Here is a 13,225-nt window from a genome sequence, read left to right as displayed (position 1 = left end):
AGTAGTTGTGGTGTACGGGCTCAGATGCTCTGCATCATGTGGAATCTTCCCGGACCAGGGCTCAAACCCGTGTCCCCTGCATTGGCAGGTGGATTCCCAACCACTGCGCCCCCAGGGAAGTCCCCCCCTCCTATTTTTAAATGAATGTACTTCTGCTCTAGTGCTACATGTTTCTAAGGAGACTTATATCCTTTTTGTAATGAGATGGATATCCATCCATGAGTGACCCTAGCCCAGTCAAGTTGTGCAACTTCTGTGCTGCACAAGCCTGGGGCTCCATCCACATCACAGACATTGTAGATTTGATTATTTATTACAACTTACCAGTAGATGGAAATAAAGTGAATTGCAAATGGGGTATTCTTTGCTGATTTGTAAAAAATCACCATATGATTTGGTACATCTACCTCCACATAATCATAGGATCCTGAGTCACCCTTTTCAATAAGGCCTTAAGGACCCCAACTCCTGTAGGCTCTCTCCTGTTCTCAACTATCCTGCCTGTATCAGCTCTGGTTGTGGCTCTGACTCTCCCCCAGCCCCTTGAGTAGACACAGTCACCTGAACTTACTGGTGAGCCCTGTCCTCTGCCCAAGGGACACTGTCCAGGACTCTGACCCACCACAGGGAGGCCAAGGCACTCATTCCTCTGGACGCCTTGACTACCCCACACCACATCAAACACACTGCAGTACACCCACATCTCATATAAGTACATTTTATGCTTCCCCAGTAAGAACATGGCTGAGTCACAGTTAACTAGTTTCCATGACATAATGTTATATTTGCTAGCATTTAGTACTTACATTTTCTTTTTTGTGGTTTTCTATATTTTTTCCTGTCTCCATCATTTGCAGGAACCTGTGAGAAGCTTGATGATCCCTGTGCCTCTAGTGGTGAAAGACAGAATGACTTGGCCACAGCCTTTGGTAGGAGAATCTTTACCCACTGGACACGGAGGCACACACACACATGCACACAGGGATGTGCAGGCATGCACAAGCCTGTGGAACTTGGCCTCTCACATGAGGAGGAGGAGGTCCTGTGATCTGTACTCTGGCTCTGCCCTTAAGCTTGACTCTCTCTCACAACTTCATATTAACTTTGAAACAGAATCTGACCTTATCCCTGACCTTGAACCAGTCAGCTGAGGCTTGGAAACAGAAAGATGTCCACTTCCATCATCTGCAGAAATCACACCCCCAGAGGGATCAGGGATGACTTGGACAGCGTATCTCCCTGGCTGAAGAGTGAGTGATCCAGATGGTGAAGGCGGAGACATGGCTTTCCCACAGTGTCTAGCCATCAGACAGTATCATGCGTCAACAGTCTTGGAAGCAAGCGTTATTCCCTCATCCCAACAGTCACCCAATATCTCTAGGCCAGGCTGACACACTGCCTTCATCAAAACCTGGGGTTTTATCTTTACTCCATCCCAGGACAATAGCAGTTATCTGTGTCCCTGGGCTAAGATGCATGGGGCCTCAAAACCCTTTGGGAGAATTCTGCTGCTCTGGTCCTGCCCAGAGCTGCATCTGCAAAAATGAGGATGGCCAGCAGAGGGTGCATGGAGCCCACCATGTGCCACCCAGTCAAAGGAGCAGTCCCAGCCTTGCTGAAAAAGCTCCTCAGTTCTTGATCCCATGCTCTACCCCTCCAAGCTGCCAAGGTTTAACTGGGACCCTTGCCTAGAACTGCATAATCATGAGCAACTGGGGCAGATAGAGATGTTTACCAGGCCATAAGGAATGCCTCCAATGCTGGGACCTCTAGTGGTGGGAAAGGCAGGGAGGATGTTGGGAGGGTCCCAAACCCCTTATTCAGCCATGGGTGACCAAGGCCCTTCACATCCAATTAAGCTGACTTGCAGCCTTGGGGGAGACTCAGGCCATAGGAACCAATAGGCCTAAAGAAAAACCAAAGGCCAGTAGTGCAGTGAAGTTAGGTAAGGAGATGGGGGAGGCCACCGACAGGACTCTGAACGTACCTAGAATATCATGGCTCCTGTTGAGATAATTCCTTTAAAGAGAGGGGCCAGAGGAGAAGGAATGGGCAATCCTCATCTGGGTTCCCCTGATGCTCCAAGTGCTTCCGTAATAGGGCAGCTAATGGAGGGAGCGTTCTCCTGGTACCAAGTGTAACCTAACACTTCGCAGACATCGTCTGTGTTGGATGGCTTCTGCTTGCTCCTTCAGATCCCTGTCTCTCTCCCTTCCCTTGCTCTGTGCTCCTGGCTGCTTACCCATATGGATGACATCAACAGGTGCTCCTGCCGTGTGACTCTTGATTAGATTCAACCAATGGGGAGTACCAGGAAATGGTCAGCCAGAGGGAGGAAACGGACTTTGGGGAAGTTGCCTGCAGCCTACACTTGAGGGCCTGGCTCAGTGACCTACTCAGCCTCAGGACTGTCTTTGAGCTGCCCTGGCTATACTGAAGGGCAGCCAGGCCCATCTGCTCTAGAAGGGCATTCACACTGGATCACTCAGCCCGAGGACTCAGAAGCCTTCTACACCCTCACTTACCCATGTCAATAAATATTTGCTGACACCTTCTCTGTGCCCGGTCCTAGGTGCCCAGGGACATAGATACAGAGATGAGTCTGACAAAGGCGTCTGACAGAGCTAAAGGTGTTTTTGTTTTGTTTTGTTTTTTGAGGGGGGCCAAGGACACAGACAGGAAACTGATAATGAATCTTAGGGGTTGAGGGAAACTGCAGAAGGGACATCTCACCTGCTGAGTGGTCAGGTAAGGGAGTGGGGTTTGGGTCTCCCTGAGTAGTCAGCCAGGGGGAGTATTGGAGGTCTGGGAGACAGAAGGAACAAAGGTTGGGGTTGGGGGGGGCGCGGTGAGGGAATTCCCTGGCGGTCCAGTGGTTAGGACTCTGTACTCTCACTGCCGAAGGCCCGGTTCAATCCCTGGTCAGGGAACTAAGATCCCACGAGCCACGTGGTATGGCCAAAAATTAAAAAATAAAAAGGCTGGAGCAGGGGATGACTAATTCACATGGAAGCCTGTGGTGGCCAGGCAGGGCCTCATTCCACCCACTGGAAAGCTCGTATCTCCTGCTTGAACTTCACAGACCCCTACTAGCAGGGGTGGGATGGCATGGGCAGCCAGTGCCATTTTAAACTTTTGTTTAAAAACTTCTTATTAAGATATAATTAACATACAGAAAACTATACATATCTTAATATATAGCTCAATGTGTTTTGGATATATATAAATTCATATAAGCATCACCTAGATCAAGATATAGACTATTTCTGCAATATCAAAAGGTTCCCTTGTACCCCGTGGTAGTCAATAAAATCTCCCAAAGTTGACTACTTTTCTTTCTTCTTTCTCTTTTGATTATTTTTGACAGATTTTGAATTTTATAAAAGTGAACATATACACTATATACTTTTATGTCTGCTTCTTAAACTCAACATTATGGTTGTGATAGCAATCCACCTTGCTGCTTTTGGTAGTACATCATTCTATCTCATTGCTGTGTGGTATTCCAGAGTTTGAATATATCACAATTTACCCATTGTATTGTAGGTGAACATTTGGATTGTTTTTAAATAAAGCAACAAAGCTTTTAAATAAAGCTGTTCTGTATATGTTTGCACATGTATATTCTTAGCATACATTCTTATTTCTTAGTGGAAATAAACATTCATTTACGTAGAATATAAACCCAGGAGTGGAATTGATAGGTCATAGGATATGCATATATTTAGCTATAGTAGTTACTTCCAACCATTTTTCTAGGTGGTTGCACAAAATTACTCTCCCAGCAGCAATGTATGAGAGTTCCCGTTGTTCCATGCAACAATGTGGGAAATGCCCCCAGAAAAAGCCAGGGTAAGTATGGAACTCACTACACATTATTCCCTTTCTCAAGGATCATAATCCTTCAATTCTTACCTGTATTGGTTGTTCTCCAGTACCCTCAAATAGTTGTTCTTTATATTTTGTCCAATTTTCATAAATGTTTTTGGCAAGAGTATTAGTCTGATACAACCTACCACCATGGCCAGAACTGGAAGTTTTATTTAGTCCAATTCTGATGCCAGATTAGAAAATATTGGAAAGAGATAGGCCCCACTGGCCCAGCTGCTTTCAGCTCCAGCTTATATTCTTAGACACCTGTGGTATCAGATCCACATTCTGAATTAGGGCTCCCTGTTTTCCTTTCTCTTCCTTTCTTCTTTTAAAATTTTATTGGATTCCAAACACGGGTGAGTAATTGGTAATAGACTTACTTCTCCACCTAAACAACTAGAAAGCTAGATAAAACATTTATAGCAACTGATTACAGGCACTGGACATCAAATAGACTTCCTCCTTGAGAGAAAGGAAACACATGAGGTGAATTCCACATTCACTAATGTTCTTTGCCTAGGGCATTTTCCCAACTAAGGCAGAGGGAAGTGGAGCCCAAACAGAGCAATGGTCTCCCTGAGTAAAGGAAACAGAGATCAGAGATAGAGGATACTGAGGTGGCTGAACTTTGGGGGCAGGGTATTAAAGAGGAGGGAGCTGCATGGAGAAGGAGCTCTAGAAATCCGCATAGATGCACTCTTGAGGCTTTGTCTAAGTTGTACATGTGCAAGGAAAGAATCTTTGAGGCCTGATGGATAAAAAACTCTGAGTCTGTGAACTAAATGGGGATTCCAGAGTTAACACAGTGCTGAGACCTGTTCTGGTCAGAGTGGAAAGACCTTGCTGAACACCCTGAGCATTTAATTAAAATCTTAGAAAGTCCGTACCTTAGGAATAGGGCTACTCTAGCCATACAAAATGCGTTAGTTTTACACCTGCTCTAACAAAGCCTCAACAGGATCAAATTAATCCTCTAGTAGATTTACTGCCTAGTGGAACAAACTCAACACTCTATAAAGAAGAGCATAGTCCAGACTCTCAACAATGTATTGTCCACAATTCCCAACATACAATCAAATATTACCAGACATATGAAGAAGCAGGAAAATATGATCTATAACCAAGAGAAACAATAATGAATAGAAACAGATTCAGAGATAACACAGATATTGGAATTAGCAGATAAGGACTTTAAAACACCTATTATAAATATATTCAAGAATTTTGAGTAGTAAGAGAGACATAATAAATGAACAGATGAGCCATCTCAGCAGAGAAGTGGAAACTGTAAAAAAGAACTAAATGGAAATTCTAGAACTGAAAAATATAATATATAAAATGAAAAATTTACCAGGTGGTCTTACGAGCAGACTGGACACTGCAGAAGAAAAGTTCAGTAAACTTGAAGTTAAGTCAATAGAGACCATCTAAATGGAAACATAGAAAAAAAAAGGACTGAAGAAATGTGAATAGAGCCTCGGTGAAGTGACCTGGAAACAATATCAAGCAGACTAGTATACATAGAACTGAAGTCCCAGAAGGAAAGGAGAGAAAGAGATTGCAGCAAAACTTCAAAAGAATAGTAACTGAAATACTAAATTTGATTTTAAAAATTATTAACTCATCATCCTCCAAAGCTTAGGATAATAAAACCCCAGGTGGGATAAACACAAAAGAAACCACGTCCAGGCAAATCATAATCAAATATCTTAAAACCAAAGAGAACATCTTAAAAACAGTGAAAGAGCACAAACACATTACATTAAGAAGAGCAATGATAAGAATGAACATTTACGAGTCATCAAAAGTAATGTAAGCCAGAAAACATGGAAACATAAGATGATATATTGCATATTAAATATGCTATTAAAAGCAACCTAGAATTCTATGTCCAGAGAAATTATCTTTAAAAAAGAAATGAGAACTAAAAATATTTTCAGATTAAAAAAAAAAGCTGAAAGAATTCATCACCAGTGGGCCTGCACTATCAGAAATGTTAAAGGAGGGGACTTCCCTGGTGGCGCAGTGGATAAGGCTCCACGCTCCCAATGTAGGGGGCCCAGGTTCGATTCCTGATCAGGGAACTAGATCCCACATGCATGCCGCAACTAAGGAGCCCACCTGCTGCAACTAAGACCCGGCGCAACCAAATAAATAAATAAATAAAATTTTTTTTTTTTTTAAAAAGAAATGTTTAAGGAAGTTCTTAAGGCTGAGGGGAAATGATACCTGATGGAAATTTGGCTCTAAACAAGGGAACAGACTTGTAATAAGTAAATATAAAATATGTTTTCTTGTTTCCTAAATTATTTAAGAGACACCTGACTGTTTAAAGCAAAAATAACAACTCTTCATTATGGAGTTTATGACATTCGTAGAAGTAAATGTACAACAACATAGTAAAAAGGAAGGGGGGGGTAAATGGAAGTATATTATTGTAAGGTTTTTACATTGTCTAAGAAGCAAAATTTATCCTTTTCTTCTTTATTTTTCATTTTATTATCTTCATCTTTCTAGTTATAAATACCATACAAATTTATTTATATAAAATTAAAACACTGTAGAAATACATAACCTGGAAAATGTAAATGTCACAAAACACTATCACCAGTAATAACTCTCAATAGTTTGCAGTATATTGCTTTGACTTTTTTAATCTATATATAAGAGAAAGCCATATTTAAAGTATTTATCTTGATGAAAAAGATATTATAAAATATTTATCTATAATTTCTACCAGCCCTTTTTTGTGTTTAAGTATATGAATAGTTTATAAGAACACTCAGGTCAGAAAAACTGAAACATAATTTGTGAATCAGTTTGGAAGTCATTTTATAGTATGGAGAAGTATATAGTATACAGGATTATAACCATACTTTTTTGTATAGATAATAAATGACTCCAACATGATTTATTGAATAAACTACTATTTATCCTCTGAATTAAGATGTATCCTTTACCACATGCTATGAGCTGTCTTGTTCCATTGATATATTTGTCTTTTCCTATGCTGCACCACACTCAATTACTTCAGCTTTATCACATATTTCAATGCCTGTAGGGCAAATCTCTGGTTTTTGTCCATATTTACCCTTCCAGTTGATCTTAGAATCATCTTGCCAATTCTCCTCACCCAAATAAATTTTGATTAGAATTACTTTGAATTTATCAATTAACTAAATGTAACATACTGAGTCTTCCAGGAACATGACATATGCCTCTATTTATTTTGTTTTCTTTTCTATTTATCCTAGAGCAAAACTTATATGCCTTCCATGTGCCCTAAGTCAGTTTCTAGGAATTTTCATGTGTCACTGTTATTGTGAATGGTAAATTGTTTACATCATATTTTTTAATTAGTTGTGACTTAATACTTTCAAAAGCTATTAAAACCTGTATACATATACGAATATACCTTATTCTGCTCCATCTGACTAGATCCCTCTCCTAGTCATAGTAGTTTTTCAATTGATTCTCCCGGATTTTATGAAGGCACAACCATCATAACATCTGGCAATAATGACCCTTTTGACTCTTTCCATTACTTATTTTTTTTACTTATCCATTATTTCTTTTTTTCCACCTTATCGTCCTAGTAAGCACCTCCAAAACAACACCGCACAGTAGTAGCAAAAGGGACATTGTTTGGATCCTGACATTAATGGAAATTTTAAAGTCTTAAGTCCAATGTCGCCTTTTGGTTTCTAGTGTATGTTATTTAAAGTGTTAACGTTTCCTTCTCTTCATGATTTTCTAACTGTTTACTGTGAATGGCTGGTGAATTTTATCAAATGCCTTTTGAGATGATCACAGTGCTCCTTTTTTCTCTTTAATCTATTAATCAATGGATTTTATAATGTTAAATCAAGCTTGCAATCCTAGAAAAAAATCGCCAAGTTGATGATATCTTATCATACTACGGAAGCCACTTTGTTATATTCACAAATTAGATGGATCTGCCATTTTCTCTGCAGGGGGCTGCCTGGGTGTTAGGATAATAAATAGATCTTAACAATAATTGTGGAAGCTCTCCATCTTGCGCTGGCTCTGGAGCACCACCGTTCTCAGAGGGAGAACGCTTGTGTTCCTTATCTGGGCCAACAATGCTTCATGCTTGAATGCCCAACGTCACAGCTCTTTGTGGTCACTTGTTTTAATGCTAGACACAGCTACCTCTCAGGGCCTGCTGGTTCCAGAGTTCTGGGCAGGGCCCATTCCAACACTCAGTGCATGTCTAGTCCGGACCTGCCATTTTCCCTTCATCTTCCCTGAGATGAGACGGTTCTTGCTTAACTCTCAGCACACAGAATGCTCATTATACATTCTCTGCGAGCAATCCTGGCTTCTTGTGTGGGAGAGGCAGCCCTCTACACCCCCCAGCCCCACCTCCCCTGTTCTTTGGCAAGCCTACCTTCCTGGAAATACAATGATCTCACAGGCAGCAAACAGTCTGATCCTGTGTCCTCTCAGCGGGGGCTCACATCACATATACACTCTTTCCACTGTGGGCGATTATAAGAGATGTGGGGTGTGAGGAGCTCAGCCCCCAACACTGAGGGCTCTGCCCACTTCCCACTGCTGAGCCTGGGTCTGCACAGCTATGGACCTAGCCTTGGGAGGGAAAGTAAGTGGGAAAGGATTTTTTTGAAAATTCTTGGGAGGCAAAAAATAGCCACCCAGGACCTGAGGCTCACTCATGGGTCCTGCTCCAGTCCATTCACCCCATGGGTCTGGAGAAGCCTCAACCCAGCTTCACCCTTCCAGGCCTGTATCTGGCTCTTTCTGCTCTAATCTCCGTGGCCCCCTGCACCTGGTTTCCCACACCCTGGGGCCAGCTGGTGACTGCTGCACTCTGCGGGCACAGCTCTGCCCCACTCTCCCAGCAACCGGGGTGGTCAGGCTCACACCAGGTGGCCACAGCTGGGGTGTCCCATTGCCAGGCCCGGAGGTGAAGTCAGCCTGAACAGTCCCTGCCAGCCCGTGACTCAGCCACTAGAGGCACCACAGGCACGACTTGGCAGAGCTGTGCTCCACGGGGCAGGCAATTTCACCAAGACCAGCCAGTGCCTAAAGTTGCTGGTGCTGTAGTGGGGTGGGTGGTCCTTAGACATAGAAAGGATGCAGCTGGGAAGACAGGCTGGAAACAGGGCCATGCTTGCTGGACTCCTGAGGAAGGCTTCGCGGTCTCCACCAATCTCACTGTGGTCCCCAAGACTCTTGGGTAGCCGGGGACAGAGGCCAAATCTATACTGGTAAGAAAACTACGAGGAGTAGGGGCTGTTAAGGTTCATCTCGAGGAGAAGGACTAGGAAGACTAGAATTTAAATCTCTGAAGTTATCTCCAAATGAGGCTACACATTTTTATGTGTGTTACAGACATTCAATTGTTTGATACTCAGGCTTAAAACAATGCCTGACCTATAGGTCTCAAAAATATTTGTTGAATAAATGACCAAAGCAAAAATAACATATGCCATGATTCTTAAAACACTATTTTCACATTTTTTCCATTTTTATTTCACTGAGAGCTTAGAAATATGCAAGTGGCCAGGACCACTCCTGCTCTCCTTGAGTGGCCTGGGTGTCAGCTCTAATGGTCAGGAAGAGGAGGAAAGTCCTCAGCCAGGAGAACAGAGTATCCTGGCCAGGTCACTGCCAAATGTGAGTGTCTGTGGATGTGTGGACTGGGGTAGAGCTAAGCTGTGCCAGGAGTCCAGGCCCAGGAAGCAAGTCCCAAGTTGACAGACAAATAGAGGTGTGTGTCTCAGGAGCCCCAATGATTAGATTCCTGGCCTGCTTCCCATGCTTGTTTCCTCTCTGTCATGCCTGCACCTTTGGTAGAGCCTTACCTGCACCTGACAGTCATGGCTCTCCTCCTGAGCTGCAGAGGGAATAGTCCTGCTTATGCTAGAGCATGGTGATGATCGGGCCAGGGCCAAGAGCGTCCAGGGAACAAAATGAACAGTCCAGTTGCTCCCTGATCCCTCTGCTGTTCTGCCTGGAGAAGCTGATTTGTAAAAGGAGGTACTTTCTCTGCACAGGGACCAGTGTGGCTGGCTGATAGAAGCCTTCAACTCTCAGGGGAAGCTGGAAATTTGAGAACACCTGCACTGGACTTCTATTTTGGGGCTACAGGTAGAACTGAGGCATTTGGTGCTAGGAGAGGCTGGGTGATCTAGGGCAGGCTGCCTGCACCCTCTGGTCTGAATGAGAAGTAGGAGGGAGGGTAAGATGGGGGGTGTCCTTGAGGCAGGGGCTGAGACCATGGCGGCTTTGTAAGCTGCTTTCCTGAGGCCCCAGTAGTACAGCACTCAATTACATGGGCCTCACCGCCACCTCCCACAGCCTGTTCTGTCACCTCCCTGCCTGGGCTGGGCTGAGCTGCCCCTGGCTCTCCCACCTGTCTGCTGCTTCCCTCCACTCTTCCCAACACCCTCCACTCCCAGGCCTCAGGGCCAGGGCCTCCCTGGGCCCAGCTGGGTAAACCTGCCCCACCCTGCTGCGTGGCAGTCCCTTTGTTGGGTCCCAGAGCAGATGGGTTTTCTCTGTAAAAACAGAGACAAAGCAGGTCTGACAGGGGTGCTATTGGGGATTGCAAGTATGACTGAGACACGTCTAGTCCCTGGTGCAAGGGGCATGGCAATGTCACCAATGCAGCGTCTAAACCCCTGATCAACTGCTTAGAGGCTATGTGAGCTTGGGTTGGACGCTCACCCTTTCCAAGGCTCGGTTTCCTGATGAGAATTGGTTCTGCTTTCGTGTCCGCCCTGGAATCTGGCTCTGGGCCAGTAACTAGGCTCCAATTGTTAGAATTGGCTTTCTCCCTGTTTGGACCTTCAGAGACCGGTTCTCTCTAGAGCCTCTAGCCTCTCAGCCCCCAGAGGAGGTACAACAGAGTGGGGAGTCCCCACCACACCCCCAAGTCTAGCGAATCAGGTCTAGGCTAGACACACAGCAGGCACTCAATAAGAGTTTGTTGAGGGATCGAATGGCACAAAACTAGAGCTGGGAAACTCCCTTTGTCACAGGCATGCCCTCCCCTGTGTTCTGCTGCACCAAAGGCCAGCTTTGTTGCCTCCTTGACTAGTCTTGTCATCCCAGGATATGTGGGGCATCAGATCCTCAGCCAGCCCAAAAGCTACACCACCCCAGACCTTCCTTTTGGATGTCGCCTGGTGCCCATGCCCCTGGCTGCCTTCACTCCTTTCAGAGCCCCTCAAATCTTGCCTAGGCCTGCCTTGCTCCCTACCACTGTGGCGCCAAGCCCTGGCCCTGAAGAAGGCCCACATAGCCCCTCCCCATCCAGCCCTGCCACAGACTGCTGTCCTCTCCACCCTACACTCACAGGTTCCTAGCCTTGACCAGCAGGCCTCTTGGAGAGCAGACCCCAAGGAGGCCAGAGGCCATGGGACCTGGGAGTTGGGCCACATTAGGCCACATTAGACCACACTGAAATGAGGGCTTCTCAGGTTCTTCTTTGGCTACCCTCTGAGCCCTGGAGTGGCCAGTACTGAGGAGTGGGCATCCCATGAAGAGGAAATGCCCCATCAAGATTCAGATCCCCTTGGAATCCAAGCTATTGACTGAAGGGAGAGAACTCAGCCTTGAAGGAAGGATGTATTGGCCTGAATGGAGCAGATTCTACCCAGAGACCTGTGGTCACGAGGCCAGGACAGGACAGGTTAGGGTCTGAGCTCTCTGGGCAGCCCCTGGCACCTCACAGGAAGGTATCCTAAAGGGCTGCTCCATCAGCTTCACTACACACTCCACCCAGGGCTGCTTCCAACTCTGGATGGTCCCGGGGGTGGGCCTCAACCTCAGCCTGAGGTTGTTCTTGTTCTGGCCCTTCCCTCCTGCTCACCCTGGGCTCAGTCCCAAAGGCATCTTCCAAGGGCATCTGCTCCTGCTGGAGCCTGCCAGTCCATTGGGGAAAAAGCATTGTAGTTTCTCCTGACCTTGGACAGACCTGGCCACACACGGCAGACCTAGGCATAGTGCCCTGAGCTACTTGGGGCTCCCTTGAAAGACAGGGCCACTGAGTGTGCTTCCAACACAGCAGGAGCAGAAGTCTTCCCCCTCCTGGGCCCCCTCATGCCCTCCCTGCCTCTCTCTGGGCTGTGGCCTGGGGGTGAGCTGTGATAATAATTCCCATAACGGTAATAATATTGTTACTAACAAATGTTTTTGAACACCCTCTGTGTGCCAGGCTCTCTGTGGGTGCTGGGGAAACGTAAATAAATAAGATAGACACAGTCCTTGTCCCCATGGATGCCTCTACCACAGCGCTGGGCAGGCATAGGCCATGGCATATGGAAAGCACCCAATACGTTTGTGTTGAATGAATAAAGAATGCATGAAATGAGCAGTCTGGTTATACTCAGCAGCACAGATGCCTGGTGGGGTGTGCAGTGAACAAGTGAAGGCCACTAGGGGAGAGGTGAGGTGTGACTCAGCCACCACCATCCCCACCTTGGAGAAGGCTCCCAGACCCTGTAAATTGTCCCATGACCTGGTGCTCCAGCATGATAGAGATTCAGCAATACAGCAATCCCCCAGGAACAAGGGCATTAAGCGTGAAAAGGAAATTCTGAGAGTTTCCTGGAGGGAGTATTGGGGATGCATTGGTAGCAGCTTGTCTAACCTGCTGTCCAGGATGCAGGGTATCTCAGGAATGAGCCTACAGTGTGGCCCCTAAGAAGGGCTGCTTCCAGTCTTCAGGAGCACAGCCTTGTCCAGGCCTGTGTCCTGTGGGAGGGTGCTGTCAGAAGTGGGCCTCTGATGTCCTCTCAAGACAGGGATGCCATCAAGGACCCACTGTGGGGGATGACTGGCATGGACCCTGGAACTACCCCAGAAACTGCTCAGTGAAATGGGGAAAGTTTATTCGCCTGATTCTAGAAGAGCCATTCCCCACCACACCCCTGTCTTCAACCCTCTGCGAGAAGCCTTCAGAGGTGGATTACACGGCCCAGATGCTGAAGGGCTAGGAAAGTCATACTCGGGAGGACCACTTCTGCAAGGGGGTGATATGCTCCCCCCCAAATGGAAGTAAAGAGGAAGGTGATGAAGGGATTTCATGATGGTGGGTGGTGGGGTTGGCAGTCCCTGGGGGTGTGTAAATTGGGAGAAGAAAGCAACGTCTAAGGAAGAGTTTCAGGAATCCACTGTGGGATGCCTTGGGCAGGAACTTCCACAGACTCCTGAGGTCCCCCTCCCCACAGCAAAGCTCTGCACCATTTTCATTCACTATGGCTCTTGGAGTCCCGATGAGGTTTCTGACCACCCAGCCATGCTGTGCACTTAATCCTCGGACAGTCAGTGATAGTGATAGTTGCCCCCAATCTTCACATCA

The sequence above is a fragment of the Aethalodelphis obliquidens genome, unplaced genomic scaffold (assembly GCF_003676395.1).
Source record: "Aethalodelphis obliquidens isolate GAN/ISIS:26980383/991018 unplaced genomic scaffold, ASM367639v1 scaffold4, whole genome shotgun sequence".
In the NCBI taxonomy this organism is placed as follows: domain Eukaryota; kingdom Metazoa; phylum Chordata; class Mammalia; order Artiodactyla; family Delphinidae; genus Aethalodelphis; species Aethalodelphis obliquidens.
Note: the sequence above shows the minus strand (reverse complement) of the source record.